General features: G+C 48.0%; 1 pseudogene; it reads right to left on the bottom strand.

The window, feature by feature from the left end:
- Window positions 1–11,377: 11,377 nt before the first annotated feature.
- On the bottom strand, window positions 11,378–19,098 carry LOC107537385 (ATP synthase peripheral stalk subunit d, mitochondrial pseudogene; annotated as a pseudogene).
- Window positions 19,099–23,653: the final 4,555 nt, after the last annotated feature.

Here is a 23,653-nt window from a genome sequence, read left to right on the forward strand (position 1 = left end):
GCTCCAGAAGAGCCCTTCCCGAGCACCCTTCAGAGTGGTTCTTCTTCCAGAGAATGAAATCTGGATTCAGTCTGGCCAAGCTGCACTGCCATTCCTGGCCGGGTGTTGGGTGCTCAGATGTTTGTTGAATGAGTGAGAAGGTAGGTGCACACTAAGCAGAGAATGAGAAAGAAAATGTCAGGGGAAGACATTAATATGAGTCAAAAGAAGCCAGTGTGGAGGAGGTCGTGTTGTGAGAAGAGAGGAGCAGCCAGTGTGTATCTGGGAAAGAGGGCGCACGTGTGGGGTCTCGGCAGGTCAGGCTGCAAAGGTGGCCTGGGGTCCATTTCCGGAGGTCCTGGGATGGAGTATCTGGGGGCTTGGACCTCATCCTGAGCAGCAGAGAGGTTTTGGAACAAGGGAGGAGGGGAGAGGGACAGGCTTGCCTGTTATAGAGAACATTCTGGAAGCTGACACACAACACTGAAGAGTAGGGTAGGGGTAACTGGAGTCAGGTAGACCAGGTACTGTGCTGTTGCTATGGTCCGTGGAATGGATGATGACGACCTCGTCCAAAGCAAGGCGTTGGCAGCAGGCGTGGAGGCTGTGGGGCGTTTGAATCTACGTTTCTGTGCATAGAGTACAAGTGTATTCCTGGAAGCGGCTTCGAGGCATCGAGAGCAGATGTTCCTTTGCAGGATGTGGCACCGGTGGCAGTCAGGTGTGCTGCGCCGCCGAGGCCTGAGAGATAAATTGGTACCACTCGGAAAAAGCAGCCGAGGAGTCCGACTGTGCAGGTTAACACGCAGCTCCTTTTGCTGGGAACAAACAGCAGTGCTGAGCCGTGCGCATTCTCGGGGGTTGCAGACTCGGAGCCTACTTTGATGACTCCCCTCGCCTGTTGCCCATTAGGAAAATGTAGCTCTCATAAAAGCGTTGCTGTTGCTCGAAGTATGTTTCATTAGAGCAAATTTGCTTCAAAATGGACTGTAAATTATATTGCATTTTGTTCGAAAGAAGTTTCAGAATTAAAACAGGGAGTCAAATATGCAAGACTCAGTGTGAAACAGAAGTTCAATTACCTGCAATTATGAACACACTCTTCTCCGTGTGTGTGGAGATGGCGTCACATGTGTAAAGAAGTTCAGCACTGGAAGTTGCTGTGCAGATTGCTTAGCTTGGCGTTTCCCAAATAGATGTGAAAGCCCAGAGAGGGAAAGAGGATTGCCCCAGGTCACATAGCAAGTTAATGGCAATGTTGAAATGGATGGAGGCGTCCTGATGTAGCTTTTTTGATGAGATTAAAGAAAAAAAAAAATGCATTTCTGAATTTCCATTTCACAGAACATTCAATAGTTCTTTCTCTACAGACTAACATTAGGATAACTTGGCATCAAACAGATTCCGGAGCAGATCTAAAGAGAAAATAGAGTCTGAAGCTGTCAAGCACAGCGTCCCTGTTCACGGCACTGAAATTTACAGGATGGGCAGCCCGGCCACCATGGGTGTATTTTTTCCAATGTCATCCAAATGAGCAGCTGGCCAGAGTTCTGCTTTTTGATCAAATCAAATTTCACGAATCCTGTTTTTATTAGGCTTTGAATTACCCTGCACAGGTGAGCATTCGGATGAATTCTGAGGCCAAACCTGCTGCTTCAGTCTTCCTCACCCACCATAGATAATCCATTGCCAAGTTCTGCTGATTGTACCTCCTACATATCTCTGGGATATAGCCTCTCCCCTCCATCTCCCTGGCAGCTTTCCTGTCCAAGTTCAAGTTCATCACCCTCATCAGGACCATGGTAATAGCCCCCTATTCAATGTACTTCTCCCTGCTCTTGACAAAACCTAGCCCAGTCTCCACACAGCAAGCAGATTTACCGCTCCCCCCACCCTCCCCACCAACCAAACTCAAATCTAATCATGTCAACCTGTTACTCCAAATGAAATCCTCACCATGGCCCCAGCCTCCTTGTCCCCAGTCCCCATCCCATCCCAGCCCACAGGTTGCCTGCCCTTCAGCCACACTGTTAGCTGGGTTCCCTCCTGCAACAGAGCTTTTGCACTTACTGGCTGCACCGCCCACCCCGCCGGCCTCATTCGTTAGACCTCAACCATTTTCTTCCTCATGCAGCTCTTCCACTGATCCTCACAGCAGATCAGTTTCCCGTATGATTCAGCGGCACAGGAACCTGTGTCCGTTCTGCCAGTAGGTGAGACTCTGGGGGAATATCTCCTTCAGAGCTTGAAAGGTGGGGTAGGTGGTGCTGAATCTAGAAGGCTTGGCGAGGTCTTAACTGGCCTGATGGTTTCAATGTCTGAGATCCAGGCCACTGGGTACCCAGTGCTTTCTTCCCCCTTGGGCAGCTATAAAAAGGCAGAATCTTTTTCAGATTCCCGTGTCAGGCTTTCAAGACGTTCCTGTTATATTACCGGTAGACGTGGCTTCTGCTGCCTCCAATTCCACGGGGGTTAGAGATTTTATCCCAGAAGCTAAAGTAGGAACCGGGAAGGAAGAGGGATAAAGGGGACAGCCCCAGTTTCATTCATCTTTTAATCCATGTGTTCCCCGATCTCGAGGCAGAGATGGGGGAGGCATCCTGGAGTCCTTTTCATTTATGGGCACTCCATGTTTTGACCTCTGAAAGCTCCAAGGTTCAGTTGCCTGCACCTCCCCCATCCTCTGCAAATCACCGCACATCAGCAGCACGTGCTCACTCCTGCTTTCCTGGGAAGACTGACAAGGACCTGTCATAACTCGGTGTCTTCCTTCTGCTGTGGCCAATGCTCCCTGCTGGGAGGTTCGGCCGTCTTAGCAGCCGAAAGAGCGAAACGAAATGGTGCAAATGAATGTGCCATTGCAAATGCCCGCTCCTGTCGTTTATGATTTGCGATCAAATTTCAGTCAGTTCTGCCAAGTCACAGAATGGTTTGTGAAAACATTCTGGTGATATAATTCAGCAGAACCAAAATGATATTTGAATGGAGCTGTGGAAACTCCAGCTCTGAAGAGTCCCCATAGGACTGTTTACAGCACCTGCTTATTTACTGATTACCCTTCGGGAAGGTGGGCCTGACCTCACCTTTGCGTCGTCCCTTTCAGGTTGGCCTGCTAGCCCCTCTTTAAATTCCTGTTTCCACTGCCTCAGGCCCCCCCAAAGCTCCTCTGATTCACTCTGAAATAGCCGCAGTAATGAAGACCAGGGTTAGCATTTACTGAGTGCTTATATAGAGTGGGCAGTGCACTCATCTGCTTCATCTCATTTAATACAACGACCCTCCAAGAGGTAGCTGTTATTACTTTTACTTTACAAAAGAGGAAACTGGAGTTCAGAGAGGTTAAGTGGCTTCCTGGAGGGTCGCTCTGGCGGTGGAGCTGGGAAATTAACCCACAGCTGTCAAAATCCCAGAGGTTACAGGAAGAGTTGTCGAGATGATAAGGCATAGAGAGTGCGTGCCCAGTGGAGAATGGACGGAGGACTGGGGACTTCTGTCTTGGAGAAGCCGTGAGGGGGCTGGTCCCGGGGTGCTGTGTGTCTGTGTGGCCCCTTGGGACTGAAAGGCAGGCTCCATCCAGCCAGGGAGGTTGGATACCACAGACGCTAGGATTCCTTCTCACTATTAAATTCTGATTCTCCTACACGCCGTGGTTCTACTCTCAGGCTTCAAAATATCTCAGTGCTATTGTACCATCATGTGGGAATTGATTTTTCCACGTCTTACACATCTTGTCCATCAAGATGAGATTACAGTCCAGCTCTTACTGCTGATGTTGTTATTGGGCACCATTAATTGAGTTTGTGATGGTAGCTGAGGGCATTGGATGATGGATTTAAAATCTATAGGGCTTTCCCTAAGAATCCTGCTAACCGTGGTCTGTTCTCATATTTGAGCTCCATTTTCTCGCCTTCTTTTAGCATAACAGTTAAGAGCTTGAACTTCGGAAACCGATAGAACTGGTTTAAATCCTGACTGCCACTTAACGAGCTTGAGCAAGTCATTTTATTTCTCTGAGCCTGTCTCCTTAGCCATAAAATGCAGTTTGCGATGCCTATCCCCTGGGTTGCTGCTGTGCAGAGAACGTGCTATAATGCTGATGAAGCATTTAGCGTAGTGGTTGGTTCATAGTACGTTACGTATAAAACGGTACCTACCGTCGTTGTTATGCTTTACCCCATGGCAGCCACTGTGCAACACACCTATTATTCCTGGTGCTCACAGGGACATAAATATTATCTTCATTAAAAGAAATGGTTCCCAGGCTCAGAGAGGTTAAGGCACTAGCTCAGCGTCACTCAGCTCAGAGAGTGGCCTTTAATCTCTATTTCCTCAGGCTCAGCTCTCTTGCTGTGCCCTACAGAGTATGCCTTCCATGGGGATCTCCTACACACACTGTGTCCAGAGGTGATGCCCGAATGCTTTTTAACTTAATGGACAGGGACCAGAACCTTGTCAATATCCATCTTTCTTTTCTATCTACAGCCCCCCCCCCCCCCCCCCCCGCATCTGATTGAGCCTGTTCCTTCCCTTCTCTGGGCCCCAGTTTCCTTACATGTAACATACGAGGGTTTGGCTCAGATAGATTCTATGGTCCCTTTTTCGTTATTCACTGGTTCTCAGGCAGCACTCAGCACATAGTAGGTACCTTACTGCTCCTCATAGTAAGGCTGGGACTAATGTGAGGCAAGCAAGGCACCCAGGTCACAAAATTTAAGGAGGGACACATTCAGAGGGTTGTGCAAGCACAGAGTGGGCACCTGGGGCTGTGCGCCTCCTTAAATTTTGTGCCCACGGTGCCTCTCCTCTCACCCTAGTCCCAGGCCTACTTTACAGGGTGGGTGAAAGGATTAATGACTCAGGGGCCAAAACAGATTTTTTCTTCTCTTTTTAAACACAAGTGACCTGTACAAGGATATTTTTTAATAAGAGTTGGCTGGTACTTTGAATAGCTCTGCTCAAAAAGACATTCTTGAAAAAGGCTATTAGTCATCTAGTTATATACTTTAGGCTTCTGGGGAAAACAGTAGGGGTATGAGATTGTAAGAATGTAAAAGGAAAAAGATGAAATTACTGTAACAACCGTTAGACTAGCCAAGGAAATAATTTTCAATGATACAGTCATCATTTGGATAAGCATCCCCCCCCCCCCCACCAAAGAAAAGAACAACAGAATTTTCGCACTTAATTCTTTGGTTTAATTGTCTATTTGTTTCGAAACGAAAGCTAATTAAAAGATTATTTTCATATGCTTTAATCACACTACAGCTAACTGTTGGAAAATTTGCAATTAATTGATGCAACAGTTGACATAAGAATGCATTTTTTTAAAATAACATCACTATTCGAATACATAGAGTGAAGCAATTAGTTCTTCATTAGTTTGGAGTTATTTCAAATGCTTTGAAATACTTGCGTGTTTAATGTTTAATCATCAAGGAAATATCTCTGGCAATGGTGCTAGCTCCGGCATCATGAATTAAATATCACCCCTTGGGAGTGGAAGGAGTTCAGGAAGGAAAATGGCCCCCTCCCAGGCCTGGCCATGGGCTAATTCCTTCCCTTCCTGGGCACCAGCACAGTGAAGGTTTTTCTTAATGGGTCAGGGCTTTCCCTGTGCTTGTTGCTTCCCAGGCCTGGCTATGCATGTTGCAGTTGGTTGCCTTATGTGGACAGTGAGCGATGGAATGATGCCTGGAGTCTGTCTGCCTGTCTTTCGTGGCATAAATAGTGACCCAGCTCCTCTGTGTCAAGCTGCTTCTGTGCTCGGTCCCCAGTGTACACTCTCCTGTAAAGTGTGGTCTGCTTTGTCTGTGGGGAGCTCAGAGTCCAGTGGGAGAGACTCACAGGGAGAGAAGCCTGGCAATGCAATGTGAGTGACCAGCAGAGAGATGACTCAGACTGAGTGGGGCAGCTAACTGCCCTGGTGGCCAGAGTAGGTATGAATGAGGAGTGGAAACACTCCTGGTCTCGAATTTTCCACGGGGAAGAAGAGGGAAAGACATTATAGGCTTAGGAAACATGTGTGCCAAAGCCCGGGATAGGACAGCGCGATGTGGTTTTGGGGACTGGTGAGTACTTTGGTATCATGGGGTGTAGGAAGCACAGGGCTGAGCTGGGGGATCAGGATTGTAAAGCCTTGGAATTCCATCCATCCGAGAGGGCCTGGATATACTCCTGTTGCCGGCGACTGGGAGCCAATAGAGCAGCGATTTTCAACCTTTTTCATCTTGTGGCACATAAACTAATTACTAAAATTCTGCAGCACACCAAAAAATATATTTCTTGCCTATCTGACAAAAAAATAGGTGTATTTTTGATTCATTTACACTGGACAGCTATTGTTGTGTTGACTGTTGTCATTTTTTAATTTGACAATATAAGGGAAAAAGTCAGTGCCCCTGACTAAATAGTCAGGTATTGCATGTTTTTGTTTGTTTTTAATCATACCTGAGGATGTGTTTATTGATTTGAGAGAGAGAGAGAGGGAGAGAGAGATGTGAGAGAGAAACATCAATTGGTTGCCTCCCGCATGCACCCTCACCGGGGATTGAACCTGCAACCCAGGCCTATGCCCTGACCAGGAGTTGAACTCGTAACTTTCATTGGTGTACGGGGCCATGCTCCAACCAATCCAGCCATCTGGCCAGGGCAGGTATTGCGTATTTTAAAAATTGTTGATGCACACCTATTGAAAATCACTGCAATAGAGAGTTGTAAGCAGGGAACGGGAAAACCAGTGTATTTCACAATAGGATGTGTTTGCTGGATGGCGAAAGCCCAACCAAATGAACCGAGTTGCTTCCTTTTTCTTTAAGGGCCACTTACTTTTATTTATTTGTGCACTTAAATCCCTCTTTTTTCATAAAGGAGGGGGGATACACATATTCTGCATTAACTCACAAAAACAAATGCAATCCAAAATGATAAAATAGGTAATTGAGGGTACTGGGGCAGAGATTAGAATCTGTAAGAGCCCAAGTTCTGTGTGGTTGGAAGGGCTCCAGAGACAGCACTGAGCTTCCCAGTGGCCAAGGCCAAGATGCAGGTGGAGTCAAGCTCCCTGTCCATAGTGGCTACGTGACATCATCAAATCGCAATCAACGTTTCAACAGAGGAAGAAAGGCTCTTCTGGAGTCACTGAAAGGAGTCCTTCAAGAGACATTTTAGGAATTTCAATAAGCTGTTTCTTTGGGTTTCTACCATGTGAGCTGATGGATCCCACCAAAGCTCAATTCAGCACCATAAATTCTCAGGGCAGCGGAGCAAAGGAACATGACCCAGGTTTGTAGATTTCTCACCATCTGGCCTAATCACAAAATAAAACTATAGCGATGCCTTTTGTTTTTTCAAGGCATCAGCATCCTTTTTTTTAAAAACTTGGTTTCTGATATGCAATCCCAATATCCCATATATAACAGATAAGACTTGGCATTCTCTGGGCTGGGGTACAGGCAAGTTGTTGGTTTCTAGGGAGCCTCAGGGGACAACCCCAGGAATTCCAGGGCCCTGGGGAAGATAATCTGAAAAACTGCTGATGTAGAGGAGTTATGGACAGCATGTCCTTCAGGCAATACCCTGTAAATATTGTTTCTCCCAGTTGGGGCAGTGACAAGGTAGGGTGCTTGGGCCCAGATCTGCCGGGCAGATGTTCTGAGCTGCTGATTGCAGGTGATTTCTCAGCACTGACAAGCAGTGAAGGGTCAAACTCTCCAGGCTCACTCAGCTTTCAGTCCCAGGTCTCAGAGGATCCCTCCTTTGAGAATTCAAGGACCTGACCGTGAGCTCGAGGGCCATGTCACCCTCAAATTGGCCTTGACAGGAAGCAGTCTCACTCTGACAAAAGTCTCCCAGGACCAGGTTCCTCTAGGTCATTTTAATTGTTTTTTTGACATACCTTTTAAGCTGTCATGCTGAAATGTGACTCCCATCTCTGTTTATCTAATGCCATTGGGGGTAGGGGAGAGGCACTTGGAGAATTGTTATGACTAGACATCAACCTGCAAGCACACTCTTCTCAACTATCTCTCTCCACCGGAAGGAGCTGCTGAGCAACTGGCAAGGTCTTTGGCAGCAACAATAAAATGACCCACCTTGCGGAATGCACGCAGCTGGTTGGTTCTCCGTGATGCTTGCTGGCCCTGGAGATTCCCTTATGCTTGCTGTACACCTACTCCATGCCAGGCACTGAGGTGGTCGGGGAGGATGCCCATGGAAGGAGGGGGCTCACGGGAAGGTGTGAGGCCAGCACACCCACACATATCATTTTCAGATCTAAATGAGAGACCAGTGAGTGGGATGCGTAGACACACAATGTGCTGGAGGGACAATGGGGAGATCCGCTCTCCACTCTTTTCCAGCCTGCTGTCTGCCCAACAACTGAACTGCATGGATGTCATCAATAGGCCCCTCTGCTTCTGCTTCCACCTGGGTCCAGCCAATGGGGAGCCCCAAAAAGAGTTTGCAGGAGATCAGGGAATGCAAATCATAGATGTCACCATTGTCAGCAAACAGTGCAGAGAAGCTGGTGTATCCCCCTCCCCCCCCCAATGCCTTGGACCCATAGTTACAAAGCAACACTATTAATCAGTACCATTCATGAGTGTACAAAACAGGTAGTTTAGTCTAAATAGCTCAGGCCAGTGCTATGTTTCTGGAATTAAGTCGAACAGCCAAGAGTGAGGTCATAGTATTTATCCCCTAGCTACCTCCCTGCCAGGTCACCTCTCGGCTGGCTGTGTCCTTTGACCAAAGGTCATTGCTTCTCCTAAGGAAGCTGACTCTCCTCTCCTCTCTCTCTGATTTCTAGTAAATTCTGCTGCTTCTCAGCCTTTTGGCTGTAGGGGTGATAAAGTTTTGCTGCTACTGAGACTCAGGTTATTGCCTTCTGTCCACATCTTTGGGCATAGCCCCTTCAGACACAACGCCCCCCTCTCCTTGAATCACCCTGTTCTCAGTATGCAATCTCTTGCTGGGACCTAGATTGGTTCAAGGAGGGATGGACCCATTCCAAAACCAGAGAGCAGCTTTTCAAGGGTTGGATCTTAAAGGGAAGTGGGATATGGGTAGGGGGAGAGGAGGGTCATTGCGCAGTGGTGTGTCAGCAGCTGTGCCTGGAGCTTATTCTGCACAATGCCACTTAACTTTCCTAATAGCCTCAGAGGCAGGAGTGCTCTGGGTGAGGACAACCAGGGCTTGGGGAGGTCGCTGGAGGGCACCCATTCCTGCCTGGCCGAGACAGAACTCTACTTCTGCTCAGTTCACCTCCAAGGTCTCTGAACCATCCATTACCCAATGCTGCTATGCCTCCTCCCCAAGTCAAAGACCTAATCAAAATCCAAACTGGACGGGACAGGAAGACATGACAAAAAAAGGGGGTTGCCTTAGAGACCCAGGGAAGATAAGAGGTGACTTGGCAAGTTCTGTATCTTAGAAGCGTGGCCATAAGTGTTGAGAAGCAGCATAGTGATGCGGAGTCATATTCTCAAGCCCCAGAAATGTAGCCTTGGGTTCCTCAACTATCAATTAGGGATAATGCTAGCATCATATACTTCAGAGGGTCGTGGTGAGGATTATGTAAGATACGACATTTGGCACAGCCTGATGTCGCTTTCAATAAATATTGATTATTATTATTGTTGACAAGCCAAGACATTGCAGGTGTGGTTGTTAAGGCAGCTGAGAGAGGAGAGAGAACAGTAAGATTTTATTACATGGAAAGTCTTAGAATAGGGTGTGACCAAGTATCAGGGCTGGAAGGACATTTAATCAATCCTTTTGTCTACATCTCCCCATTCTCAGATGAGTAGAATGAGACCAGCTTGAAGAGGAGGCTTATTCAGGGTCTCCATGATCTTGATGGTGTGACCAGGACTTGAACTTGAACCTCCTGCTTTTCTGTCTTAAGCCTGTTTCTCCAGAGCCTTCTATGGAAATACCTCCATTAGTTTTCTCACCTCAAGGGTCATGATGACTCTCAGACTTGTTAAAGGCTCTGTGAGGAATATTGAAGGTAATAATGTCCATAAATCATGCCAAGTTCAGTCTTAGAAGGGCAAGAACAACTGTTGATTTTGCACTGATTTAGTAACATACCCAGAGTCAAGCAGCCCGTAGGAAGTGGAAGAGGGGAGGCAGGATTAGTTAAGACACCGCCTTTCCTGACCTCCAAGTTCATATTCTCTCATCTGTATCACACTCCTTCAATGGTTTCTTAGCCAAAATTAAGAATTGTGGCTTCAAAAGACCCACTTGCTTCACGAACTCTATTTCCTTGCTCCAAGACACCCTATCTTTGTGGCTGACTCACGCAGTGTGTGTTGTTAAAAAATGCCAAGGTACAAGAAAGAGTCTAGAATGTTTCATCTGGAAAAACAAACTCACACACAGATGAGCAAGGGGACCATTAGTTTCCGTTTGGGCTGAAGCCAGCGGGATATTTGTCGTGTACGTGGAAGTCGGTAGAATTTAACAGGATTCTTGTAGGGTGAGGAAGACCATTTGGAGGTGGGGCTGAATACCTTCTGCAGAGCTGCCGCCGAGGTGAATGGTGGAGGTGGAACTTGAATTCTCTTCCAAGTTTCCTCCCTCCTTTCTCCTTCCTATGAAATGCATGGAGCACAGCTGACATGTAGGGAGAGACGTTGCCCATGGGAACATCTGAGTGGGGCAAAGGTGCAAGCCAAAGTCTGTGGATTAATCCAGAGTCCAAAGTTAAACGTGTCCATAAGACAAGACAGGTAAAAGGCGGGGCATGCCCACCCAGGGTAATTCTACTGGAAATAGATTTGCTTTTGCCTTAAAAGTTGGAATTAATGCCTTCTGAAGTGTGGCTCACCTGGCATCTAGAAGGGGCATATTTTCAAATTCTTTTCCCTCCCCAGATGCCCAGCAAAAGTTGGCCCTTCATATGGACTTGCTGATCTACTCACCGGCTGATTGATTGATTAATTGATATATTTACAGCTATATGGTTTGGGGCTTCCAGCTCTAGTTGGGAATTGATTTTAATCTTCACGGGTTAAAAACAAAAGCTATCCCTTACAGGAGATAGTGATGAGACACAATCTTATTAAATAGAAACTGACAATTTATCATCTCTCAGCAGCTTGGGGCCCATTTTTTTTTTTGGCGTGTGTGTGTCTTTTTGCTAGGACATCAGTGTCTTGTTCAATATCTAATTTAGTTGGAGTTTTACTGAGGGAGGAGCATCTTCCAAAATTCCTGCCTCCAATTTTCAGAGCAGTTAAGCACCAGAAATTGTTCACAAGGAAGGACTTAGTGGCCATAAAGGGTTAAGTCTGTTTAAGGGGCCACATACCTGTTTTCCCTGTTTCCCTGTGCCATGATGGTTTTCTCCTGAACCTGATTTCTTACAGCCTTTTATTACTATTATTTTTGATTATGTAATTATTTTTAATGTCCAGAGTTTATAATACAAGGGCCAGAGCTTTCTCATAGGCGCAAATTTGTGATTTTCAATTGGTGTGTGAGGCCAGCAGGGATACTTTTTCTTGTGTAACTTGTGTCCTGGGAAGACTTCATTCCCCTTCTCCGTGGTCATCTGATCAAAGGGAATTCTGTTCTTCATCTCCAGCTCATTCTCATATTGATGGACCCTGGTCTTTGAGAGAGACAAAAACTCAGTGCAATTTTTCACATCTCCTTTTCCTACAGAACCCTCCAGGGCACTATATTTAGCCTCTGGCACAGGAACCTTCAGGGCTTCCACCTTCTTCTCAGTCATCTACCAAGTGGCCTTTGCTGCATTGGCCTAGTAGTGAGCCCAGTCAGTAGCAGGTGGATTCTCAGTAGAGTAGCCAACGTGGAGGTGAGGGTCTCATCCCAAGACTTCAGGGAGTTAGCAGTGGCCTTCTGGTTTGGGGGTATGATCTCCCCAAAAGCTACCCAGTCAATATCTTTTAAGTAAGTTTTCACCCAGCCTTCACCGACCCTGGTGGCCCACAGTTCACAGCGGCAAGTCACAACCGATCCTACTCTTTTTTTTTTTTTTTTTTTGGTTTTCTGGCCAAATAGTCCTTTGCTTTTATGTTGTTACCTTGAGTTTAAAGTTTCTTTTCCCCCCTTCTGATAGGTACTGAAATGTTGTTTAGTAAAATTTCCTTATTTAATGCATTTCACAAGCTGATTAAACCTTCTAAGAGCATATAAATTGGGCCCTCTGCCTGTGGGATTGCTCATCCCGTCTGGCTTGGTCAGGTGTTCGCCTTGTTCAGCATCCATCACATGAGAGTAGGGGCTCCAGGAAGAAGGCTGCTGGGCACGAGGTACGCTCATGGGGTTGGCTGGGCCCATCCTGCTCCCTATTACTGGGCCATGGTGATTGGTTCTGGGAATGGAGCGGGGCACATGGGATTGACTAGGTCCATCCTACTCCCCATCACCAGGTCACAGTGATAGGGCCTGTGTGTGGATGTGGGGCACTGGATTCAAGTGTAATGGGATGATCACCCATGTAGATGATACCATCTACCCATTTTGCTCCCATAGAAACCAAAACAACAACCAAAACAAATTGAGGGAGAGAGCGAGAGAGACAGAGAGACAGAGAGAGACAGAGAGACAGAGTACCTGGCATATAGTGGCTACTTAATAAATCTTATCTCGTGGCTGTGCTCTGTTTCATTTTGTCCTTAGCATGTTGTGGCTGGGCCCTGGTAGCTGCATGAGGAGTGATTTCCTAATTAGAAAAGATGTCTTGGTGGATGCTTATACCTGCTGTCGTTGATGAGGACTCAGTGTGACTGAGCAGAGAGGTGGGGGCTGAAAGGACCTGGTCCTCCTGCACAGGGGCCTCACCTTCCCCCTTCCTGATGCCATTCCAGCTGGGCACCTGGCAAAGGAAAGCTAAGCCTCCCCCACCCCTGTGCCCACACCTCTGCGATCACATGCAGAGATGGGCTGCCTGCTGGAAATCTGGAGTAATTCCTGTTTATTAATTTGTGCCCCTATAATTAAACAGTCATATTAATTAGCATTTCTGCTATGGGCCTTCCTTTTTTATGTTAGAGTTGAAGCTCAGAGTAATTATTTATATGATTTCTCAATTTGCTTTGGTTCTGTTTTCCCAAAGTGATACGTTTGCAAAATTCATACACAACACTTGTTTTGCATGTGTGATTGTCAGCTCTTGACAAGGCAGGATTGCTGGGGGAGCAAATTTATCAGATGGCGCCTGTGTTCTGGGTGGCAGGTAGTGCAGGGCACCTATTCTTTCTGATGCATTTGCAGGAACATTTGCAACCCCCGTGCACACCCCCAGGGGCTCCTGAGCTATTTTAGTGTGTGTGTGTTATTTTGTTGTGCATATGGGAACACTTACACCTTTTGTTGGATGATGTTTCGGCTTGTTCATCACAATGAACGGCCATTTTTTGTTTTCCTAGAATTGGGTTAGAATAGTGGATATAACCTACATAGCATGGGGGGAGATCGAGAGTTTCGTGGCTTGGTTTGGGGCCCTACTTTGTGCCAGATGTTCCCTTTCATGGTTGGTGGGAATAGTTCCTTCCATGGCCCTTTGTGGGACATGTCTAAGCAGGTAATGTCACTCAAGGTAGGCTCTGGCCCTCATCTCTGAGGCACTTAATATCTCCCCTCCCCCCAAGAGATAAGGTCAAAAAGATTAACAGGACACCCCCAAACACACACGAGCAGGCAGGCAGTAGAGCACATGCTGTACTGATGATATTCTTAACAAAGGAGGCAGATACAAGAAGCCAGTAGGCAGGGAGTCAGGAGAGGAGAGGACAGGTGAGAAAAAAGGCTTGGAGGGGAGGAGAACATGAGCATGCATGGTGTCCTTGGCATGCACTGGCCACTTTGTAGGCAGGTTATCTTTGCAGCTACAGTGGCCTGGAAGCTTTGGCATCAAGCCTTGTCTCCTAGCCCCATTTTATAGATATGTAAGTAGAGGCTCAGGGAGTCCTGAGTGACTTGTCAGGACCATCCACCAGAAGGTGTCACAGGCAGGATTCAAACCCAGCCTGTCTGATTCCAGAGCTCGTATACCCTCCAGTCTCCCATGTAGCTGCACCCAATGCTCATTAGCCTGTGCTCTGGAGAACATAAAAGAATTTAGCAGCAATTTACAATTTGCTGACTATCCACTATATGCGAAGCTTTCTGCTATGGGGAAGCACAATGCACAATGCATGGTGGGGAGAGCATGGATTTGGAGTCACAATGAAACCTTCAAGATAACAGCAACAGCAACTGCTATTCTTGAGCTCTGACCTCATGTCAGGCTTGTTCAAAGCATGCTGCATTCACGATTTCATTTGATCTTCATAGCTGCTGCCTAGGATAGGCACCATTGTTTATCCCCATTTTATAGGTGAAGAAACTGAGTGAGGCACAGCATGGAGAATGGAGAAGCAGGAGAAATGGGTGTGAGTTACTATTGGCAGCCTGGGCATGGGCTGAGGGAGACCTGTGGGAACTGGGGGTACCGTGAGTGATGGGGGCTGATCTAGCGAGGAGCCAGGCAGATGGCGCTGTAATGTCCATGGGCCCAGGTCTCTGGTGGCCCTGAGGGCTCCATGTGTGAGGCTGAATGATACTCTCAGGATAAAGGTCCATTCCCATCAGAACTCAGGCATGCTCAGGGGGATAAGTGGAGCCCAGACAGGAAGCACTGAGCTGTGGGTCCAGCAGCAGGACAGTCAGTGGAAAAGAAAGGAAAGCATGGGCTTTGGTATCAGGCCAAACGCGGTTCAGATCCTGATCTCATCGCTTATTCAGTATGTGACTTGAGCAAGACACTTAGTCTCCCTGAGCCTAATGTCCTCTTCTATGAAATATGGCAGCAAGACTTGCTTTGCAGAATTGTCATGAGGATTACACAAGCTTGTACCTGAACGATGCCAGATCAATGCTTGGCATAGGATCGGCACTCCATAAATATTTGGAAAGGAGGGAAGGAAAGAAAGAATCCAAGTGAGGAAACCATGGAATGCTTCAAGGAGGAGATGGCATTTGAATTGAGCCTTATCTGGCTTTTGTGTGAACAAAGGCAGAGATAGGTGAAGTATGGGCCTACTCTAGGTACCCTTTGGGGCAGGCAGAACTACCCAGAATACTCTGAGGCTCTAGGTCTCGACGAGATGAGCAGCAGTGTGCCCCATGGGTCTATGCCATGGTCATCGATCTGGTTAATACTGACTGAGAACTTTACTATGAGCCAGGCTTTGTGCACATACTGTTCCTTACCCTTCCATACGACTGTTTTAAAGAGGTTGAATAACATGCCAAGGTTATGCTGAGACCAAATGGCAAGGCAGGTTTGGACTCCAAACCCTTTCATTACATCACCTGACCTTCATCTTGCAGCTTCAACTTGTAAAGATAAGCCCCCAGAGCTTGTCTCCAGTGCCGGAGCCATTGCCCTGCTCCAGAGAAAAAATGGGGGTGACTGGTTTGTGGCACCGAGCTTCTCGATGAAGACATGCGCACCGCTCAGGGAGGCAGCCCTCTTGACATGCCTGGTGCAAACGTTTTGGATTCTAATCGTGGAAATAATTTGGAAGAGGGAGATGAAGGTGATTATTTATTTAGGGGGCTTTATAACAGAGGCCCTCTCTGGCTTTAATAAATGAAAAGTGTTGCACAGAGCGGGGATCGCTGAGGCGTGCGCTACTGTGTCTGCCCATGAAGAGCTTTGAATAATTTACATCCTGGAAAGATATTTTATGACAGGGCTTATAATCTTCTTATTGGTTCAAAATCAACATTTACAGATGTCTTTGAATTGATGCCGCTGATAAGCTTATCTCTTTATTATATGACAGGAACCCAGTCTGCTCAGGAAAGGGAGGCTGGGGGAAATTGATTCCTCTTTGGATCTCAATATTTTATTTCCCCAAAACAGCCAATAAATAATAGAGGTCAGCTATTAATATTTCATTTTAATTAATATATTAGTAGAGGGAACTCTTTTCATTTGAAGGGGCCCAGGAAGGAGGCTTTGGGGTTTGGGGAAGGTGATTTACCTGGAGGCTCCATCTCCGATTAAACCTGCTCCCGGAGAGGTGCCTGCTGTTGTCAGTCTCGAGGCCCAGGAATCAGTGATCCGACGGGGCTGCAGCTTTTTCAACGGGGGCCTCTTCCCGGTGATTCCTGGAGCCTGGTCAGTTCAGAGAAGAATACCTGGGGTACCAGGTCCCTGGCAAAAGATGGAGAGAACATTTTGCTCTCACAGTCCTGAAATGTTTGGGGCCCACAGAGGAAAGGGCCTGGAAGGAAATGAATTTTGGCCCCTAGAATCCAAGGGCTTTCTGTCTGTCTGGGCACACACATCCAACACTCCGAGGGTGATGGTGGCACGAGAGTCCTCACAGCAGCAGCTGGGGCAAGCAAAGCGACCTGGGCTTTAGAGTTCTGTACCAATGCTCAAACATTTGTGATTCATTGGGAAAATGAACCGCTGCTCTGAGCCTCTGCTTTGTCATCTATAGATGGGCATCCCTCTCACAAGGCTGTACCGAGAGTTAAGCGCGGTCAGCTGTGTGTAGTGCTGTGCCATTCTCAGCAGAGGTTCCCCTGAAAGTTCTAGGCTGAGAGGCCCCGATGCCCACGGGAGGAATCATCCCACCAGGGAACACCAGCATGGATTTTAGGAACTGGGAGCTAAAACATCTGGGCATTTTGGGTTCTTTTTACCACTAACCCTCAGGCAAAAAGGGGGTCACAGAGGCCCAAGGAAAATGATCTCCACTGTTCCCCCCGAGTTGGGTTGCTGCTGCACCACAGGGCGGTGAGCACAGAGGGTTGTGCTAGCTACCCAGGGGTGTGTGCTGGGGTACCTCTAAACTCACCCTTTCCCAAAGTTCTGGCCAATCCCACCGTGGCAACCCAGTGAAAACAAGGCCACTCAGGACTCAGACCTCCAAGAAATGAGGCTTGGTTCACCCTCAAGGGAAAGACCCTTCCTTGGCAGAGGGTAAGGGGGGGTGGAATGGGCGGTGGAGAAGAAACTAGGAATTGATGCTACAGAATCGCGCATAATCCCACTGTCCCCAGCAGGTGAACTTGGGGCCCTTTCGCTTGCTCATTCAGCAGGTATGGCTCTTCATCTTTCTGTGCCGGTCAGTGGGCAGGCTAGGAGGGCTGGGGAGCAAAGGCTCAAACAGGCATCCAAGGCTGGACGTGAGGAGGTGTTTGCTTCATGTAATTAAGGAGAGTGGTAGCTGAGAGCTCTTTCTCCACTTTCCAATCAAAAATAGCACATTAGTCATGCTGCCTTTGAAATCCTTCACCAGCCCCTTGGCTGTCTCAAGAATGTGCACTGATTGGAGCGACGGAGAAGATTCCTACCACAGCCAGTTGGTGTGGCTTGTTTAGATGAAAGGCAGTTTTGATCCCTGTAAGTAGCCCAAGTGGGAATTTGGGCAAAGACAGAAATGACCAGAGGACATGGCTCATGGGCACAGTGATCAGACAGAACCTGAAACACCGAAGCAAGATAAACACCAATGTGGTATCTCACTCATTCACGTTTTCATTGAGCACTTCCTCTGGGCCAGGTTCTGCTGTTCCCTGGGGATTTACAGATGGTTAGGATGTGGCTTTGAGGTGCTGTGGTCAGCTGGGGAGAACAAGATGGAATCCGACCAGTGGAGCTCAATGTGAAACTGTCCCATCACATGCTGGTAGATACCAGGTGCCATGGGGACAGTAGACCTCGAGCTCTGTGGGGGCTCATACAGTGTCTCTATGTCCTCACACTGTGCTGAGTTACATAGAACCACTAGGTGTTTATGAAATGGATAGATGATTTGATGAATGAAAAATGCAGAAGAGGTGTCAGGGAAGCTCCTGAAAGGGTTGATGTGTGAACTGAGTCTTTTAAAAATAATTATCTTTATTATTGAAAGTATTACATATGTGCTCCCTTTTCCCCCCATTGACCCCCCTCCAGGCCTGGGGGCAGGGGGGTGGGTGTGGGGGTTCTCAGTACAAGGCCAGGTGCACAGGGGCTGGTTGGTTTCCATCCTGTTACAAACTCACCTGTGGTTTTTGGCAATCCCTTCAGCAACCTGGCCTCCACTTCCCAGAAGCAAAGTGGGGGCATAGGGACAGTTGATTGTTATTAAGGCTCAAAGCCCATGGTTCTCTGAATAGACACTAGGGCTCGGATCAGGGTGGAGGGTGGGTCTGGAGGACAAATGAGCAGTTGTGGCTCACTGGTAAGCTGGGTGCAGGACCAGAGTGAGCGGTGTCTGTGCACATGTTGGTGGGGCTAAGGAAAGAGGAGAGAGAGAAGCCTCCGTTTACTGGGCTTCCGTGCACCTGACCTCTTCTTACACCTTGCCACACCCACAGTGGTGGCCAGCACTACCTCTGTGTTCAGAGGACCGGCAGCTGGGCTCCCCAGTCAGTCATATCAGCCAATGGCAGAGTCTGTCTGGTGTTTCTCAAGGGGAGAGGAATCTGACCCTCCCCTGGGGCCCCTGCAGGGTGACTGCCCAGTGCTTTGAGCTCAAGGCTCCAGTTGTAGTGAGAAGTAGCTCCTTATGACTCCTGATGGAGAGGTAGACATTTCCCTGAGGGAAGAGTGCTGGGAAGGGGCCAGGACGAGGGACAGGACACCTGCAGTTGAGCCGAGAGCATTAACAGGCGCTGCTGCAGCAGGCTGGTTAGCCATGCTCTGAGTTCCACCCCGGGAGCTCGGCGCGTGGGGAAGGCCGGAGCTGACTCGGGGCTGGCCGACCCTCAGACCTGCACTTCTGCAGGGGTGCCTTCAGCTGAGCGTGCTTTCTGAATACCAGCGGGGTGCAGGTCTGGTTGGAGGTTGAGGCTTTGCAGGTGACCGGAAACATCCCAACGCTTCCTGCTCATCTGCCTTCTCATCACAACCGTCATTTATTGAGCTCTTCTTAGATTTCAGGCTTTGTGTTGAATTCTACAGGTCAATCGAGGCATTTGATCCTTGCTACCTCATGGCTCATTTACCTACAGGGCCACGGGCACTGAGGGGCTTGCGTTGTAGTGAGAACAGATAAGCGCAACCCGGTGTGGGAGCAGTGCCGCCATCATGAAGTCGTACGCAGACATCTCTGTGTGCATGTGCCCTCGGTCAAGTTTCTTAGCCTTGGCTCCCATCATTAGAAACCACTTCATTAGGCTGTTCTTGGGTGAATGAAACGGCCCACAGGAAGCCTCTAGTGCAGTGAAGGGCACATGGCAGCTCTGGACACATGTCAGCTGCTCTATTGTTGTTGCTTTAATTACCCTCGTCACACCATCTTCACCTTTTTCTCACCCTTCTTTTCCTCTCTCTGTGTTCTTGTTACCCTTTCCCAGCCCAAGGGCCTCCATCATTGGCTTGGGAGTTCCCCCGGGCACACAGGGTCTGGAAAAGACCCCAGAGTCGCACCAGGTGTGCTACGTGTATCCATGGTTGTGTTCTTCCTGACAGGCCAAATGAGATCCCAAGAGAGGGATGGAGAAATGTGTGTTCTCTTGCATGTACGCCAGGGGGTGGCCTCCCTCCCTCCCTCCTGCATACGCATTGTGCAAGCCCTGGGAAAACAACATAAGAGCACATATTTTCATGGATCACCAAGCACTTCCCCAGTGGGCTGGGGGTTCTTGTCTCCAGTTGTACAGATGTGCAGGCTGCGTCTCAGATTCAGAATGTGATTAGGTCACCCAGCTCATCAGAAGGCAGCAGGTCTGTCTGGCGCTGAAACTCCACTTCTTCCTTCCCATCAGATTTGTAAATTACTGCTCTCTCCTCTCCTCTCCCCTGCTTTCCTACTGGGCCTTTCTGAGGGGGGTGGGCCTCTGTCCATGGTCCCAGGGCTTCTGCCCAAGGCTGAGCAGGTAGAATTTTGACTCTCTGTGGGGGGTGGGGGTGGCCTTGGGAAAATTCCAAGTAGAGGCTGCAGGAGCCTGAGACTGGCAACCATAGGGAGGAGAGACCATGACTAAAGAGAACAAGTTCAGCAGGCAGGACTCCAAGATGAAGGCAGACCCCGGAGAGCCTTCTGAAGATGCTGAGGCTGCACGGGAGGTCCTGCTGGCTCAGGGCGGGAGGTGGGAGGAGCTGGGTGGCCGCCTGCCCCGCGAGCATGCGCTAGAGTGAAGGCCAGAGAAGGCGGGGGAGAGTTGGGGCAGTGCCTAATAAAGCTCTCAGCCCTGCGGTGAAGACTTTTTATTAGCTCGTGCATGTACAGCTGTAGCAATTTTTAGAGCAGGAGAGCTGTGACATATGCCCTGGAGCTGCAGCAGCTCCTGCTGTCCTGAGCAGTAGGCTCCAGATCTCAGACTGAGCAGAGGGACAGGAGGACTTCGACCCCTTCTCCCCCTCCCCCATGCTGAGCCTGGAGCCCAGGGATCGAACATCTGGCCTCCATAGCTACAGTTCCGCGAGTCGCACATTCTGGTGCACCAGACTCATCTGGGGGGCTTCTTCAGAAAAGAAAACAAAACAGCCCCCGTGTTCGTTCTTCAGTAAATCTGGAAGGGGGCCCGGATAGTCACGTTTCTAGCAAGTACCCAGGTGATGCTGAGGCTATTCTGGCGACCGCACTTTGAGAGCCACTGCTGTGGGCTTTCCCCCCCTCTCCTGCCTGCATGTAAGAATCACCTGAGACGTCTTTAGAACATACCTAAGCCGGTTCCTAGGCCAACTGAAGTGCGGTGGCAGACGTCAGTATGTCTTCAGAGCTCCCCAGCCAATTTTCTGTATCACTGAAAACACCCCAGTCTGCTTCCCGCTCTTCCAATAACGTTCTGATGAGGATTTTAATTCTAGAATTGAGAATTATTGTCTTAGACCATGGGGGGGATGGCAAAAAAAAAAAAAAAATTCAGCAACACATGCTTACCCATTGGGAGATATAACTCTCCCAACTCTTTTGTCTGATTCATGGAGTCAGCCAATGGCACTCATGGAACATGCACTACTTCTGGGAACTGGGCTGGGCAGTGGAGATGGAAAAACAAATCAGCTATGGTGGTAAACAGCAGGCAGCAGAAGTCCACTGTAGGAAGCTGGGGTGGGGTGCAGTTTTAGTTGCAGGAGATGTATTCAGAATTAAGTTAAATGTCTAAGATGTAGATTATTGCCTAACGTGAGTTCATTCATTCCCAACAAACCCTTCTGCTGTTTGCCTATTGTCCTGAGTGCATAGGTCTTTTGGGGTCTGGCTAAGCCGAGGTATTCAATTGGGTCTGCAGGCAGGGCATTGACACCCTGAGAATGCTGATTAAGTAAATAATGTTTCCTGAAGGCAGGGAAACCTACCTCTTCTCTCATACATTCATGAAGCTTGTATATCAGTGACAAGTCCATCGTCCCTGCCCTCAGTGCTTTGCTAAGGTCTTCTAGAAAGGAGAAGACGACAGTTTGGGATTTGTCATACATGGAAATTCAGCAAAGTCAGATTAGCATTGTTTTTTCTTTCCTAGATGATTTGTTAACATGAGGCCAAAATCACTAGATATATACAAAGTCAAACTTGACTCATTTTCACACGGCTCAAATGAGATATCTAGTATGCATATAATTTGGAAACTGCAAGTCTTGGTCTTTAGTGTTCATGACTTTTATTATCATTACAGCACAAAAGAAGATGGTTATGTGAATGCTGTCTTAGTAGAACAATGCTAATATGCTCAGCGCGAAGCCAGCGTAAGTCACAGGTGGTAGAGTGACTCTTCTGTAGGACTGAGTATAGGTCAGAAGCCATTTCTTCCCACCCCCAACTCACTGATTGATGTTAGTGACTCTCCCTGAGAAGTCACTAATAATTTTGCTTTCTTGAGGGGAACCCTTGGCAAAGGGAAAATAAGGGATAAACCAGAGCCAGATGAGGCAACGGGAGCAGGAAAGGCTGTATCAAGGTGTTTGTATGGATGTGCCTGGACTTGCTGCTGTCACTTGTCATATGAAGGTTCCTGTAGATCAGTGACTTGAAACAAGCATGTTGGTTTTCAGAGTTTCCTTGGGTGTAGATTTCTCTACCCACACAGCACTATGAATATAGACTAATTACAAGCAAGCTCTAAAAATGCGTGATTATGTGGCAGCTGATTTACTGCATTTTTCTTTATCCCTTCTCTGTCTGGGGCTGGGAGATGAAAGAGCCAGACTTTCTCTGTTAGACTTCAGTGAGCCCTGGGGAGAGCTGAGATCCTGTTAGCTGGGTGAAGCTGTTCAGAGGTTTCCCCAGGCCCCTCCTCAAAGCAGAGAGCACACTTAGCACCCAAGCTGGGGGGGGGGGGGGGGGCCGTGACCCTTCTTCCTCTGGTGTGTCTTTTCCAGCACTAAAACAGAACTACGACAAATGACATTACTCAAGGTGTTCACGTGTATCTATATGTCTGTGTTTAAAATGCAAAGACCCAAGCATTAGGGGACCTGGGCTTCAAGACCTTGTTCTGTTACTGTTTTGCTGTGCAATCTCAGGCCATTCCCTTCTCCTCTCTGGGTCTCAAATGACAGGATTGGATGAATTGGCTTTAATATCCACTGGACTATGAACATGTATATATTTACTTTGTACTTTATGGTTTGACCCAACTGGAAGCATAGATGGAGACAGGGGGACCCAAGAGTTTATTTCATCAAGTCATTTGTTTTACTGATGGGAATCCTGAGGGTCAGGAAGAGTGGGAAGGGCTTGCTCCCCACCCTGGTATATATATGGCATTAGCATTATCATTCAAGACACAAAGTCCTGGTTTAAATCCCAGTTCTGCTACTTAATCATCAAGGTAGTTTGTTCCTCTCTGCCTTAGTTTTCTTATCTGTAAAATGGGGGAAATAGCAGTGCCCACCTAGTAGTGTTATTGTGGGGATTACATAAGATCAATTACCTCTAGCAGCCTAGTCTGTAAACCCCTCGAGGGCTGGACAGAGTACCCCCCTACCCCAATTATTCATCTTTGTTTCTCAGTTTTCAGCACAATGCTTGGCACACAATGACCACTTATTAATAATTGAATTAAAATTAATACATGGATATGGGGAAGTGGCTCTGCCCATTCCTGGTGATGGAACACACCCACTAAGTGTTACTCTCCCAAGGTAAGTGCTCAATTCATGGTGGCACTAGGACTAGATTCACACTTCATTGAAACGTGCATACCTGCTGTGTGTGCTCATTTTCAAAGCCAGACTGTGCCCTTCCAGTTCTAAAATGAAGGCAGAGAGCTTTTGGCAGCTTCCATATACTTTAAGTTAATTTCTTTAGGTGGAGTTCTTTTACTTTTGTATATTTTTAAAACAATACTCCCCAAAATGTCTCCCTTGGTTTTATTTCCTGCTGGTCACTCTGAGTCCAACATTGGTGGGTGTAAAGGCTTATGTGAGCAGCAGGCTGGGGAAAGCACACTGACATCCTGACTCTCCCATCTCGGTGGGGCGGGCGGCCTTGGCTCTGGGCCTGCCAGAGGCCAGATGGGCTACAGGGCAGGTGCAGTGCCCTCATCTCTCCTTGTTGGTGGCTTCCTCCTCTCAGGGTTGTAGATGGACTCAAGGAGCACCCAGGTGAAAGGAGGTGTGTGGACTAGCCTGGGAACTCAACAACTAGGTATGAGAAGGATTCTAGGACTGAACACTGCTTGCCTGTGCTTCCTCACTGAAATCACTCCTTCCCTGGTGACTTACTGAGTTATTCACCTCTCCAGGTCCCTCTACTGGACATGC

Source organism: Miniopterus natalensis, chromosome 18 (genome assembly GCF_054644295.1).
Source record: "Miniopterus natalensis isolate mMinNat1 chromosome 18, mMinNat1.hap1, whole genome shotgun sequence".
In the NCBI taxonomy this organism is placed as follows: Eukaryota; Metazoa; Chordata; class Mammalia; order Chiroptera; family Miniopteridae; genus Miniopterus; species Miniopterus natalensis.